This window comes from Pelobates fuscus, chromosome 3 (assembly GCF_036172605.1).
Source record: "Pelobates fuscus isolate aPelFus1 chromosome 3, aPelFus1.pri, whole genome shotgun sequence".
Lineage (NCBI taxonomy): Eukaryota > Metazoa > Chordata > Amphibia > Anura > Pelobatidae > Pelobates > Pelobates fuscus.
The window spans coordinates 311,459,381-311,473,540 of NC_086319.1; the positions used below are offsets into that span (position 1 = coordinate 311,459,381).

A 14,160-nucleotide genomic window follows, 5' to 3' on the forward strand; every position below is an offset into this window, starting at 1 on the left:
GCCAGTCTGGATCTATTCCCAGTCAGGAAGTATGGAGCATTCCCATGATTAAATACACTCTTAACACATCTCAGTCAACATAATGTTATCGTGATCCAGGCAAGCATCAGAAGCTAATAAATAAATAATAACATATTAAATGCAAATCACTATACAGGGAATGGTTTTAACTCCAACAAAGAGGCAGGTAACTCCATGAAAAAGCAAAATGCTTTGCAATGCGCTTTTCTATGCATGCTGCATTGCTATGTAGTAGTGTATTGTGAAAATTCCTACAGTATTGAACTCCAACCTTTTTTTCCATGTAAAACACTGTGAAATAAAAACGTAACTCATCGGCAATCCTGCACTGGACCAGGGCCTTCCATGTCCTGTCTGAGTCACGCCCTTCCTCTTAGTGGTCCAATCAAAACATGTCTTAGAGAAAAATATGATTAAACCATTTCACAGGGTCAGAGCGCATGCACTGAGCCAGCGAGGGGAGAGAGTATAGGTGATGGCAGGGAGTTAGGAAGGGAGGTTAAAGCTGGCGCTAAAAGCTTGGCATATTTGTTCCCAGAATGCAGTGCGCATCGATGACAAAACATATTTTAGTTGATTTCAAATCAGTGTAGAATTTATGTTGGTGGGAGTAAGTAACCCTTTAATGATACCACATGCTTTGTAAATGAACCACACATGTTAATAAAATGTGCATATGTCTAAGTCTGTTGACCACGCAGAATGTGGATTTCATGGATATGAAGGTCTATACATAGTGTTTCTCTTAAAAAAATCCACATTAAAAAGTCAAAAATGAAAAGACAAACTAGGAGACTTCAATGTACAGTTGTTTTCACGCAACTTATTTTTAATTTTACACCAGTTTTTCATTTTATACTGAAAATCCATCAGGAATTCACATTTGGGAAGACAATCAATATACAATATAGAAAGTGTCTAGTTCTGACCTAAATCAAAATGCAACATCTTTGTAAATGAACAATCTATTTTCTATCTTAAAAAAACTACAAATATGTATCAAACTTTGACATCTTTGATAAACCACACCAGACAATCCTGGTATGTCTCTTGGGACTGTCACGATACAAAAGATACCAGTCCTGCTGAACTTCCAGGAGAACTGGGTGCAGAACCAAAACAATTCTATACATTTATTAAGCTGTATTTCAAAAGCCACAAGCAGTATGATGATTCAATATTTATTTTCAACTTTTGAGTTGTTGTTTTTTTATATCCGTATGTTAAATAAAAGGTACAATATATACAGATAATGTGCCTTATACAGTGCATTCACACTTTTAATAAATCATCACAAAGTGCTTCACGGTAAGTCAAGTAATGCCTTACTGTACTTATTGGGTCAACCTCAAAGACTAAATGGACCCCTGAACACAAACATTAAGTTCCATCTCCATCATCTCTTGGCCTCCTGCTCGTACATTGTCATATAAATATAAGATAGATGAGAAACAAAAAGGGTTATGTATAAAAAGTGTCGGCAAAGATATAACAGGGTGGAGTTACCAAGGGGATGTGTCTGCTGGATCTCATTGTGATTTCCATCTTACAGTTGTCCACTTTTTTGAATACAACACAATTTACACATAACCCTCCAATGTTTCTCCCACATTCATATTTTTGTATTTATTTTTTATAAAGACTCCTCTCTTTTGTCCTTGTGCACACTAGATTTTCATCACCCTTCACTTCTCTGTGCAACAGAATATTACAAAGTAACTCTTGAGTAAAGCTCCAGATTTGAACAAACTTTACTCAAAATAGTGTTATAATTTCAAAATTGCAAATTACTTTGTAAGTTTAAAGACACCGCTCTCCCCTCTCACCTCCGTCTTCTTGTTTCCAGATCCTGGCGTTTGATTTTGATAGGTGATGTGTCGCCTTTGCGCTCTTGGGTGCTGTAAGAGTTCAAAATGAATTCTATTGAAAGCTCTCAGACGATCTCACAGCCATGTAACATGCCATATGCATCAATTGTGTGGAAAGTATTTGTTTTCATCAGTCCTTAAGAGTGATGGCTCATGGGAAGCTACATACGGGAGGCAAAAGCTGCCACATTTACCGAACTATTCTCCATTAGCACTATACCAAGACACAAAGATGATTTTTTTTGAAAGATTTTTTCTGTAACTGAAACACAGCAACCACTGGAATGAAAAAAACAAAAACTGTACCGAGGATACCTAAAATACCGCTCTTGAATTTATGCAATAACAAAAAGAAATACTCTTAATACAAAAATATTAATAAATACAATAAGTAACAAGCCTCTGTTAAAGCCAAGAAGCTGTATCACCAATTGACCTCAGATATTTATTTTTTACTTTATATAGAAGATGCCTACACAACTCTGTGCATGTTTAATCTGATGGTTAAATAACCCCCATGGCATTAATAAGCAAGATTAACCTTGTCCAAAATGCTAAATATGCTAAATAAATAATAATTCGCTCACAAGGCAGCCAGTATCCAAGAATCCCATTTAAAAAAAAAAAAAAAAAAAGGCTTTGCTTGTTGTGCATTACATGGTATTTAATATTTATGTTGATTAATTTTCCTATTCGTTTGAAAGAGAGAACGCCAAACTCCCAGCTTTCTTTGGGAAAAAAACAAACCAAACAAACAAGATGCATGGGAAAAGTGTTTTCTTTGGTAGATTTTTTTTCATATATTACCCATATAAGTTGAAAAACACACCCAATAATACTTCTTTCATTTTCAGAGCTGTGAATTCTTGGATGCTATGTATGGAAGCTGGGTTAGTGAAAGTGTATCTACAGTACACTGTGGGCCTAGCAGATTAACCTTTGGACTTGTCTCCATAAATGTCACTGGTCATATTTAGAATGCTGTGCCACAATCTGGCTCCTGTAGAGACAACACATTTCAATGATTCACATGGATCAAATACTATGAATGGTGCCAATTTTTCTGCAGTTTGTTTAAGCCACATATTGAGAAATGTTTGTATATTTGGAGGAATCAGATGTACATTATTAGAAGCCAAGCAAGTTTGTTTTGGAGCCAACGAAGAGGGACATCTGTAGAGCTCCATAAAAAATACACTCAAACAATGGTGACAGAATGTCTAGCCTAAATGTAATGTGTTTATGACCCATGGCACTACATGGTTTAAACAGTCAAAAAAAAAAAAAAAATTAGAACAATTGTGCAGGATACTAGCTGGAGTATATTGCCTGAAAGGTGATGGTATCAGGAAACATAGTGCCTTACTGCAAAAGCAGCAGAAAGTTCTATGTAAAGAGGGGAAATAATGCTTGAGTTTTAAACTAAACATATACAATATACATTTCCAGGTTAACTAGAATGTAGTTCTTATTTTGCTTTTGTACTTTAGATCAATGGGGTTAAAATCTTTTTAGACTCCTACAAGCATCTTAAAAAGGTTAACAGAGGCTTCTCCGCATCCAAGATACAGAGGGAAGGAACGCAGCATCTAGGAGAGAAGAAAATACATGAGAAAAGTGCCTTTTAAACAAATAAGGTCAATAAAATATTCATTACATATATAATACTACTAATAAAAAAATATATATTATTATTACAACTAGCAATTATTCTAGAAAAAAAATGTTGCTCTAAAAGGGACAATTTAAGCATCAAAACCCAACTTCAGCCAAATGTAGCGGTTTTGGTGCACAGATCATGCTTCTGCTGTCTTATTTGTTAATTCTCTGCCATTTAGCAGTTACATCACTTTGTTTATACATCTTTAGCCACAACTCTCCTTATGTGACCTACACAGTCGACCTACACATGTACTGTAAAGAGATATCTAATGTTTAAACTCCTTTATTGCACACTGTTTAATTTAGAATATTACATCCGCTGCTGTTAATAGTCTGCTATAGTCAACTGCATGTGATTAATTCAATCAACAAAGCAACTTCTCAATTAAACATACTGTGCTGATTGAATATGAGACTTTTTTTCCATGTTGGTGTGGCTAGGGCTGCATAAACAGAATGATTTAACTCCTAAATGGCAAAGATTTGAGCAATGACACCAACAGCGATGATCTATACACAAAAAATGCTTAATTGAGCTAAACGTTGTTTTGAGTACAAAACCAAGCAAAGTCAGAAAAGTGACATTACTTTTTCCCAGCAAAAACACACAGGAACGAAGAGCAGGCAGTCCCCTATAGTTCCAGAATGCAGTCCAGTTCATATGGCCCTCGCTGCTCAAACAAACCCCTGAATCGACTACTAGCTGTTACCCCCTGGTGGCCCTGCTCATCACCCACAATCACATTCCTGGGGGGGTGTATTTCTGTGAAATGCCAGTGAAGTGCGAATGCAGAGTTGTAGTTCTGTAGTGTCAGTAAACGGACATGGAGGTGTATATCTGTGGAGTGTTAGCAAGTAGGGATAGGGTCTGTAGTGTTTACAATTTTTTTAGTTTTTTGTAATTTCCTCCCACTCTCTTGCTAGCCTTGTATCAGGGAGGGGGGACGTTTAGTCCTGTTGGTGTGGTGGGCTCAATATCTGTCCATTGCGCCCTCAGGCCAGCGCTTGGTAATGAATCAGAGAAACACTGTGGTAACCAGTGGCTCTGATATACTCCAGGGACTCGGCCCTTAGTCGGCACCCGTTGGAGGTTCAGAGAGCGAGGCCTAAAATCAGTCTCGTATATAATCTAACACTAGTGCTGCTTTTGTTTTACAGTTTCACAAACATACACAAAACATGTAAATAAAACATGTAAATAAAATAGACATTTTGGATAGTGGCTTAAGGGAGTGTGCAGTGTATGCAACACCAGGATGATTGACCCAAAGGTAAAATCCAATGACCTATCCCATCTCCCCTTTTTGTATTTTATGCATTTTTTCCCCACTAGCAACAATATCGTTGTTATGGTTCATGACTTGCCTTTAATTCTAGTACAAAAGTAAAATCATCTTTAACCCCTACATCAACCATGGGTCACTGACACCAGTCAAACTATTTTACTTTATGAGGAGGAGGTCAGGATTGAACAGACAACTTGCACAATATTGCAAATATTTTAGTATTAAGCAATACTACTAACAAGGGTCAACACGGCTTATATTGGTTTCAAGTAGTTTCCATTTGTATGTTATTCAAAAGGTTCTATAGGAGTCTTTTTATTTTCTTGCCATTAATAGAACATCCTATTGGGAAATAAATACCTATAACATGCAAAAGGCTGTGTATACTTCTGAACATACAGAAATTTGTCAAATAATTCAAATAGCATTTTACAGCAATGCATTAAAAATAGATGCTCAGACAGGAGGAACTTGTTTAATGTGTAACTACAGTAACAGTGCTTGGAGACATCCCGTACCCAGTATAAAATCGCTCTCTTTACTCTTAGGTCATGTCAAGTTTCCTTAGCACCAAAAGACTAAGAACACCCAACTGGCCTTTGTTATTCCAACATTTCCTCACTGGCCACTGGAAATCCCTGGTAAATCCTGGTGTTCTCCCTAACCAGTCCAGCATCTACGTGACCAAATGGTAACACCTCAGTCTGCAGGAATCAAAGAACTGTAGCACTGGCAACCATGGGCATCCGCAAGAATTTTTCCAAGGCGGTGGTGGGAGGCATAATTTTAAAGACATCCATGCTTGGCCCCTTTTTTAGTGGCATGAAGGGGAGGGACATAAACATGATCACATAAAGCCAGGGTGACCAGATTTAGAAAATAAAAAAACAGGACAGCAATTAGGCAAAGAGACGGAGAGATCGGCGTGATGCTGGAAATAAGGTAAATAGCGTTAACCCCTTAAGGGCAGCGGGCGTGCTATGCCGCCCCTGGGGACCTGGCTCTAAACGTTGGCGGGCGGCATAGCACGTCCTTTGCATAGCCGTCCACAGCAGTGCCAGCAGGGGAAGTGTCTGTAATGACAGTTACTCCCCCTGCTGCCTGAAAAATTTAAAATAAAAGATTTAAAAACAGTTTAAAATACAATGATATACACTTAGATCATATATATTATATATATGATCTAAGAATATATACACACACACACACACTCATACACTAAGTATTTTAATATATAAATATATTATCAAAATACGCGTAGAATGATATTGATTATATATATATGTATATATATAATTATATATAATAAAAATAAATAAATATGTAAATACATAAAATATATATGTGTGTAATTTTGTTCTAACTGTATTTTGTATATATATTGATATCAAAATACACGTAGAACGAAATAATATATATATATATATATACATAAGTATATACATATATATCATTATATATATATATAAAAATAATTAAAATATATATATATATATATATATATATATATATAATAATAGTTCTACATATATATTTATGTAATAACTTTACATAGGTCATTTTATTAATTACAATTTGCGGGACCTGCCTGACAACCCAGGCCGAAAGTCCAGTGAATTTAATTTGATAGCACTATATTTAACCCTGTAACTTTCCAAGACACCATAAAACCTGTACATGGCGAGTACATTTTTACTCGGAAGACTTCGCTGAACACAAATATTAGTGTTTCAAAACAGTAAAATGTATTGCAATGATGATATCGTCAGTAAAAGTGACATTCTTTTGCATTTTCCACACACAAATGGCACTTACACTGACGATATAATTGTTGTGATACGTTTTACTGTTTTAAAACACTAATATTTGTGTTTAGCGAAGTCTCCAGAGTATAACAGTGCCACTCATGTACAGGTTTTATGGTGTTTTTAAAAGTTACAAAGTCAAATATAAGGCTTGCGTTTCAGTTTTTTCACATTGAAATTCGCCAGATTGGTTACGTTGCCTTTGAGACCGTATGGTAGCCCAGGAATGAAAATTACCCTCATGATGGCATACCATTTGCAATAGTAGACAACCCAAGGTATTGCAAATGGGGTATGTCCAGTCTTTTTTGTAGCCACTTAGTCACAAACACTGGCCAAAATTGGCGTTCAAATTAGTTATTTTTTGCATTTTTCACACACAAACACATATTAACACTAACTTTGGACAGTGTTTGTGACCAAGTGGCTACTAAAAAAGACTGGACATATCCCATTTGCAATACCTTGGGTTGTCTACTATTGCAAATGGTATGCCATCACAGGAGTAATTCTCATTCCTGGGCTACCATACGGTCTCAAAGGCAACATAACCAATCTGGCGAATTTCAATGTGAAAAAACTGAAAAATGCATTATGCTATATTTGACCCTGTAACTTCACAAAACACCATAAAACTTGTACATAGGGGGTACCATTTTACACGTGAGACATCACTGAATACAAAAATGTGTATTTTATTGCAGTAAAAGCAAACAGTATTATGACATTCACTGATAAAATGTCATGTAGAACTAAAAAAATAAAAATAAATCTTATTTTCTCCCATTTTTAAATATTTTATAAAAATTAAATTATGTTTCATACCTAAATATAGTATGTTAAATGAAAGCCCTGTTTCCTTTGAATACAATGATATATAATAAGTGTGGGTGCACTTAATATGAAAGAGATGACTAACGGTTGAACAGACATATAGTCAAATTCCAGATTTTGTTTAAGTTTTGTTTTGATCACAACGTGCACATTTGGCTCAGACCTTAGGGGGTTAAGGAGGGAAGGCAGTATATGTAAATAGTGTTTTCATAACAGGTTTGTATTACTGACACTATGGTGTTCCTTCAAGCAAATTAAAGGAACATTCTGCCAGGAGGCCTCTGGGCGCTTGTCCTTTAAGGGGTTAAACAGCTCTAAAATGACTTAACCCCAAAGGCTTCCCCCAGCTCCAGATCGCTCAGTGGTATTAGGCTTCTGAAACGGAGTGTCTGAAAGTGCAGATTAACGTCAGGCATGGGTGCCGCTCAGGGGTGTATCCTGGTTTTGTGCTGCCCTAGGCAGGACAAAACTCAGGCGCCCCCCTCACCCCTCACCCCCCCCCCCCGCCACCCCCACCCCCCGCCCCCGCCACCCCCACCCAACCCTTCCCCCGCCTTCTAAATACACACACACTGACAGATACGCATCCATTAGCTAACTGTTAGCTAATGGATGCGTATCTGTCAGTGTGTGTGTGTGTGTGAGTGTATGAGTGTGTCTGTGTGTGAGTGTGTCTGTTAGTGAGTGTGTCTGTTAGTGAGTGTGTCTGTTAGTGTGTATGTCAGTGTGTGTGAGTGTCTGTTAGTGAGTGTGTGAGTGTGTCTGTTAGCTGCTAACAGACACACTCACACACTCACTAACAGACACACTCACACACAGACATACACACACTAACAGACACACACACAGTCAGACACACTCTCACACACACACACTCTAACAGACAAACAGACACACTCACACTCACTAACAGACACACACTAACAGACACTCACACACACTAACAGACACATTCACACACACACACACACACTCTAACAGACAGACACACTCACACTCACTAACAGACACACTCACACACACTAACAGACACACACAGTCAGACACACTCACACACACTCTCACACTCACTAACAGACACACACACACTAACAGACACACTCACACACACTAACAGACACACTCACACACACTAACAGACACACACACACACACTAACAGACACACACTAACAGACACACTCACTCACATTAACTAATTTTTTTTTTAATTTACCCCCCCAGCCTCCTTACCTGAGGGAGCACTTCCTCTGAGCTGTCTGCTCAGCTCCCTCGCGCGCCGCAGAGTGAGGCTGGGAGGCGGAGCCGGAATATGACGTCATATTCCGGCTCCCAGCCTCACTCTGCGGCGCGCGAGGGAGCTGAGCAGACAGCTCAGAGGAAGTGCTCCCTCGCCAGCCGCCCGCCCGCCCAGCAGCCCAGGATGTCTGTTAGCCGCAAGGCTAACAAGGCATTTGCCCTGGGCGTTTGGGGGCGGCTTTTTTTGCCGCCCCCTGGAAAATGCCGCCCAAGGCAAATGCCTTGTTTGCCTCGCGGCAAATACGCCCCTGGTGCCGCTGATTGGCTAGAGTGGTCAGCTAACGCTCTAAGCCAAGCATGTAAAACTCAAAGGCTAACATGGGCCAAATAAACAAGGTTTGAGTTTATGTGGGCTGGACAAAAAAACGAACTTACATTTTCATAGAAAAGTACTGTATAAAAAAAAGAACAAGAACCAAAATAAAATAAATATTTTCTTCCAGACACTTGGCATCTCTTCTCTGCTACTAGCAGACCGAGCCGACGTGGTAACCAGGTAATACATCAACAAATACCAAAAAGTGAAAATGTATTCAAAATAAAAACACCAAGGAGGAATGATATACATATTTAATATTTTTATTAGTGATATTGCAGAAGGTCTTGATGGTAAGGTATGTCTTTTTGCTGATGATACTAAGATATCTAATAGGGTTAATGTTCCAGGAGGGATAAGCCAAATGGCAAATGATTTAGGTAAACTAGAAAAATGGTCAGAGTTGTGACAACTGACATTTAATGTGGATAAGTGCAAGATAATGCATTTTGGACATAAAAACCCAAGGGCAGAGTACAGAATATTTGATAGAGTCCTAACCTCAACATCTGAGGAAAGGGATTTAGGGGTGATTATTTCTGATGACTTAAAGGTAGGCAGACAATGTAATAGAGCAGCAGGAAATGCTAGCAGAATGCTTGGTTGTATAGGGAGAGGTATTAGCAGTAGAAAGAGAGAAGTGCTCATGCCATTGTACAGAACACTGGTGAGACCTCACTTGGAGTATTGTACGCAGTACTGGAGACCGTATCTCCAGAAGGATATTGATACTTTAGTGAGAGTTCAGAGAATGGCTACTAAACTGGTTCATGGATTGCAGGATAAAACTTACCAGGAAAGGTTAAAGGATCTTAACATGTATAGCTTGGAGGAAAGACGAGACAGGGGGATATGATAGAAACATTTAAATACATAAAGGGAATCAACACAGTAAAGGAGGAGACTATATTTAAAAGAAGAAAACCTACCACAACAAGAGGACAGTCTTAAATTAGAGGGGTAAAGGTTTAAAATATTATCAGGAAGTATTACTTTACTGAGAGGGTAGTGGATATATGGAATAGCCATTCAGCTGAAGTGGTAGAGGTTAACACAGTAAAGGAGTTTAAAGGAACACTCCAGGCACCCAGACCACTTCGCCCAATGGAGTTGTCTGGGTGCCAACTACCCCCACCCTTAACCCTGCAAGTGTAATTATTGCAGTTTTCATAATCTGCAATAATTAGACAGCCACTAGAGGGCACTTCCTGCTTCATAGTACAGGTTTTCTGTGCTTGAGCATCGCTGGACGTCCTCACGCTGTGTGAGGACCTCCAGCGTCGCTCAATTCCCCATAGGAAAGCATTGAAAAGCATTTTTAATGCTTTCCTATGGAGAGCTCTAATGCGCATGCGCACATTAGGTCTCCTCAGCCAGCGGGCAGGTTCAGTCTCCCCCGCCGGCTGACGTGATAAAGGGAGGAGCGGCGGCGACCGGCAACCACCGCCGAGGGACGGCGGGGGTCAGCAACCAGGGATGGATGGTGGGAGGAAGAGGGTACCTGCAGTGCCAGGAAAACGGATTGTTTTCCTGGCACTGGAGAGTCCCTTTAAGCATGCATGGGATAGGCATAAGGCTATCCTAACTATACGGTAAGGCCAGGGACTGATGAAAGTATTTAGAAAATTGGGCAGACTAGATGGGCCGAATGGTTCTTACACAGACGACACTCCTTGATGGCAGAGCTTGTAGACGTCACATCAGGACGCGACGTTGCGCACCTCCATGCACTCCTGGACCACCTCTGCCAGCCTCTGGACCGCCTCCGTCTGCTACATTTCATTACCGCAGGCCTCCAGGTGACCGGTGCAATGAATATCTTTGCTGGGCCGCAAAGATATTCATTGTGGGCCACATTCGGCCTGCAGGCCGTGACTGACAGCTAATCGCTAGATCCCAGTTTATAAAAATGTTTTACTTTTTATGAATGGGGAGCTACTGATTGGGGCTTAGAGTGCCAGCTGACTGCTCTAGCCGATCAACGACACCCCTACCCAGCGGCACTCTGTGCTTCCTGACACTCCGTAAATAAAAGTGAACAAATTAACACTGATGTTTTTTTTCTTACCTGGGGAGATGAGAAGGTCCAAAGTTTCCCTGCCAGGCCCAGATACCAAAGCCTTATGATGTGGTGTCCAGAATGAAGTGGATGGATCACTTCACATGTCTTTCCTGCTCCTTTTATTCTCCTTCATTTGACACAGTCTTTTCCTTCTGACACTGTCTTCTCTACTCCTTGGCCCCTTTACCTTTCTACTACTTTCTGCTTCTTTTGAGTCTTTCTGCTACTTTTGCTCCTTGCAGATCCTTTCTGCTCCTTATCTTTGCGCTTTTTCTGTCCCTTCCTGCTCCTTGCAGACCCTTTCTGCTCCTTGCTGACCCTTCCTGCTCATTTCTGTTCCTTCTCCTACTTTACCTTTGTGGTCCTTCTGTCTCTTCCTGATCCTTCTGTACCTTTGTGCTCCTTGCAGACCCTTCCTGCTCCTTCTCCAACTTTACCTTTGTGCTCCTTCGGATTCTTTCTGCTACTTTCCTACTTAACATTTCTGCTCCCTGCAGACACTTTCTGTTTCTTCACCTTTGTGCTCCTTCTGTCCCTTTCTGAAGGCTGTCTCCCCCTCATTCCTCACTTACCTGATCTGTAAGCCGTCTCTGCAGCCTGGGAGTTGCTGGTTGCACTCTGTGCTGTTCCCCCACGGATTCAGTCAGGAGAAAGAAGCAAGGATAAGCTGTATTTTCCTATCCCTGCCACTCTCCACACACAGCGCCACCTACTGGCCGGCGCGGTATTGCAGATTATTCTTGTGGCTGAACCAACCTCGCCACTGTCCACTGGAGAGGCCTGGTTGCTCGCCTGCTCCCTTTAGACTATGGTCCTGCATTTTAAACTTTTATTTTACCTGCAGAAAGGTTTATTCGTGCCTTTCTGAGGACTGTTAAAGCCATGCTACCCCAGATAGGTATGCCATGGAGCCCAGCCGTATACTGAAAGACTGTATGAAAGACTTTGGCTCCATGGCGATTGAACTGTATGTATGTGATCTGAGCACCATCCGGTAATAATGTGCGCTCAGATCTAAGCTATCTGGGGATAGGTAGAATGTGTATGTTCTATGTGATAAATGTAACATTATGTATTTTTATGTATTTTATTGTCCTTTGTCTGCCATGTGGCTAATGGAGTTTTGCCTCTGTCCTTGGAGATAATTGGATTACTTCCCAATTATCTCCAGGATAGAAGACTCTGTGGAACCGGTTTTGGGCAGAAAAGCCATGCTTCATTTGGTCAAATAGGACTTTCCCTTAACTTTTTAACCCCTCTATGGAATTGGCTGCGTTTTGGTTATGTTTATATTTAAAGTATGTTGATTCTGAATATGTATGTTTTATGTGAATATGATGCATATTTTTAAAGTTACAGTGTATGTATAAAAAGTGTATTTTTTCTGCCTGTGATAAATTACATTAACCCATTGTGTTCAGTAATTATATCACAGGCAGAGGGGAGGGATGTATGTTTGTGCTGGGTGTGTTTTACGGTTCTCCTGTAAATGATTGGTTGTACTGTGTCCCACCCTGTGGGATGTCCCCTTGCATGGGGACTTGCATACAAGCCAGTGTGTGGCCATTACAGTGGAGTTCCTGCTTAACCCTCAAAGTAAAGTGTTGTCTCATTATTGGGGGAGGATTTATTGTATGCTGTTCCAGTTTGACTGCTAGGAGTGTAAACCTATTCACATGGTTTGTCCTATTTGGCTGTATACAGCATTCATATGCTTGAGAGAATTTATATGTTTCTCCGGTTCGGTGGTTGTGGTGTCTGCTGCAGTGCTTGGAGTCCTCAGGAAGCGATAGGAGCATCCTTCAACTGAGGTACCCGGTCGGGGTGCCTTTCGATCCATTACAATTCTCAAGTGTAGCTATAGCACCAGGAAAAAGTTTTTTTCCTGGCACTACAGTTTCCGTTTTAGCTAATGCTATTTTGGTGACTAAAGTGTACCGTTAAGCTGAAATAAATACACCAGTGTTACAGGCAAATACCACTCATCCACCAAGACATTACTGGGAAAAATAAGCATGGAGTATTGGATTTGTGTTAAAACTAAACCTAAAATGTTATTTTATGTATAGAAGGCATACTGGGGTAAATTGCTTGGGTGGTGCTGTTTGTTAGAGGACAGAAATCAGTCTTGCAAATCTATTTCCTGAAGACGGTCTATTAATCCGTCTCCTGAGTGGTGCAGCCAAAGTCTGTCATGGTAATATACCCCAACACGCAGGAATAGTTCAGATAGTCAAGAGACAAGAAACCAGGGGTCGTCTTACCGGACCTTAGAATGGCCGGACTTGGACGAGTATAAGAAAGACAGAGTCTAGAACAAGCCGAGGTCAAGGGAACTGAGAAACAGCGTAACGTAGAACAAGCCGAGGACTGGTACACAGAGGACAAAACAGCGGATAAGCAAGCAAGGATAAAGAGAGAGCGGAGTCAGGAACAAAGCCAAGGTCAAGCACCAAAAAACCAACTGAACGATACAAGCACTAAAGGGAACTGGACAGAAACCACGATAGGGCAAGGAGCAAAGGAAACAGGTGAGTATAAATACCCTAATGTTCACTTTGATTGGCCCCTGTCATATCCACGCCCCCAAAACGTGAGTGTATGGGGAACGTGGCATGACAGGGGCCAATGGGAGACTGATTCTAATTTAGTCTCCCACTGTCCCTTTCAGAGCGCGCCCGAGACGCGCGGCGCGCTCTTAGTGTCGGGCGGGACACGTGACCATTTGTCAGGATCGGGACAGGGATCCAACACGCAGAGTACAAAGAGTGGAAAGGTACGTATACCGGGCCTTAGAATGGCCGGACTAACGTACCGAGAGTAAAGAATAGTCAGAGGCAAGCCGAGGTCGAGGGAACGAGAAGACAGATAAGCGAGAGACAAGCCGGGTCAAGGGATAACAGAGAAACAGGGTAGTACAACGAGCCGAGTCAAAACCAATAGAGCAAACTAGAATACCAGAGCACTGAGTGACTAGACAAGCTAGAACCACGACAGGGCAATGAGCT

At 40.7% G+C, this 14,160-nt stretch overlaps 1 protein-coding gene across 1 annotated transcript in view; it reads right to left on the reverse strand.

Moving 5' to 3' along the window:
- Positions 1-2,521: 2,521 nt before the first annotated feature.
- KLHL25 (kelch like family member 25) overlaps positions 2,522-14,160 on the reverse strand; it is a 58,599-nt gene continuing 46,960 nt past the window's right edge. The window contains exon 3 of the mRNA XM_063445628.1: positions 2,522-3,478. The gene's annotated coding sequence lies outside the window, so the exon portion shown is untranslated. The remainder of the gene's footprint in view (positions 3,479-14,160) is intronic.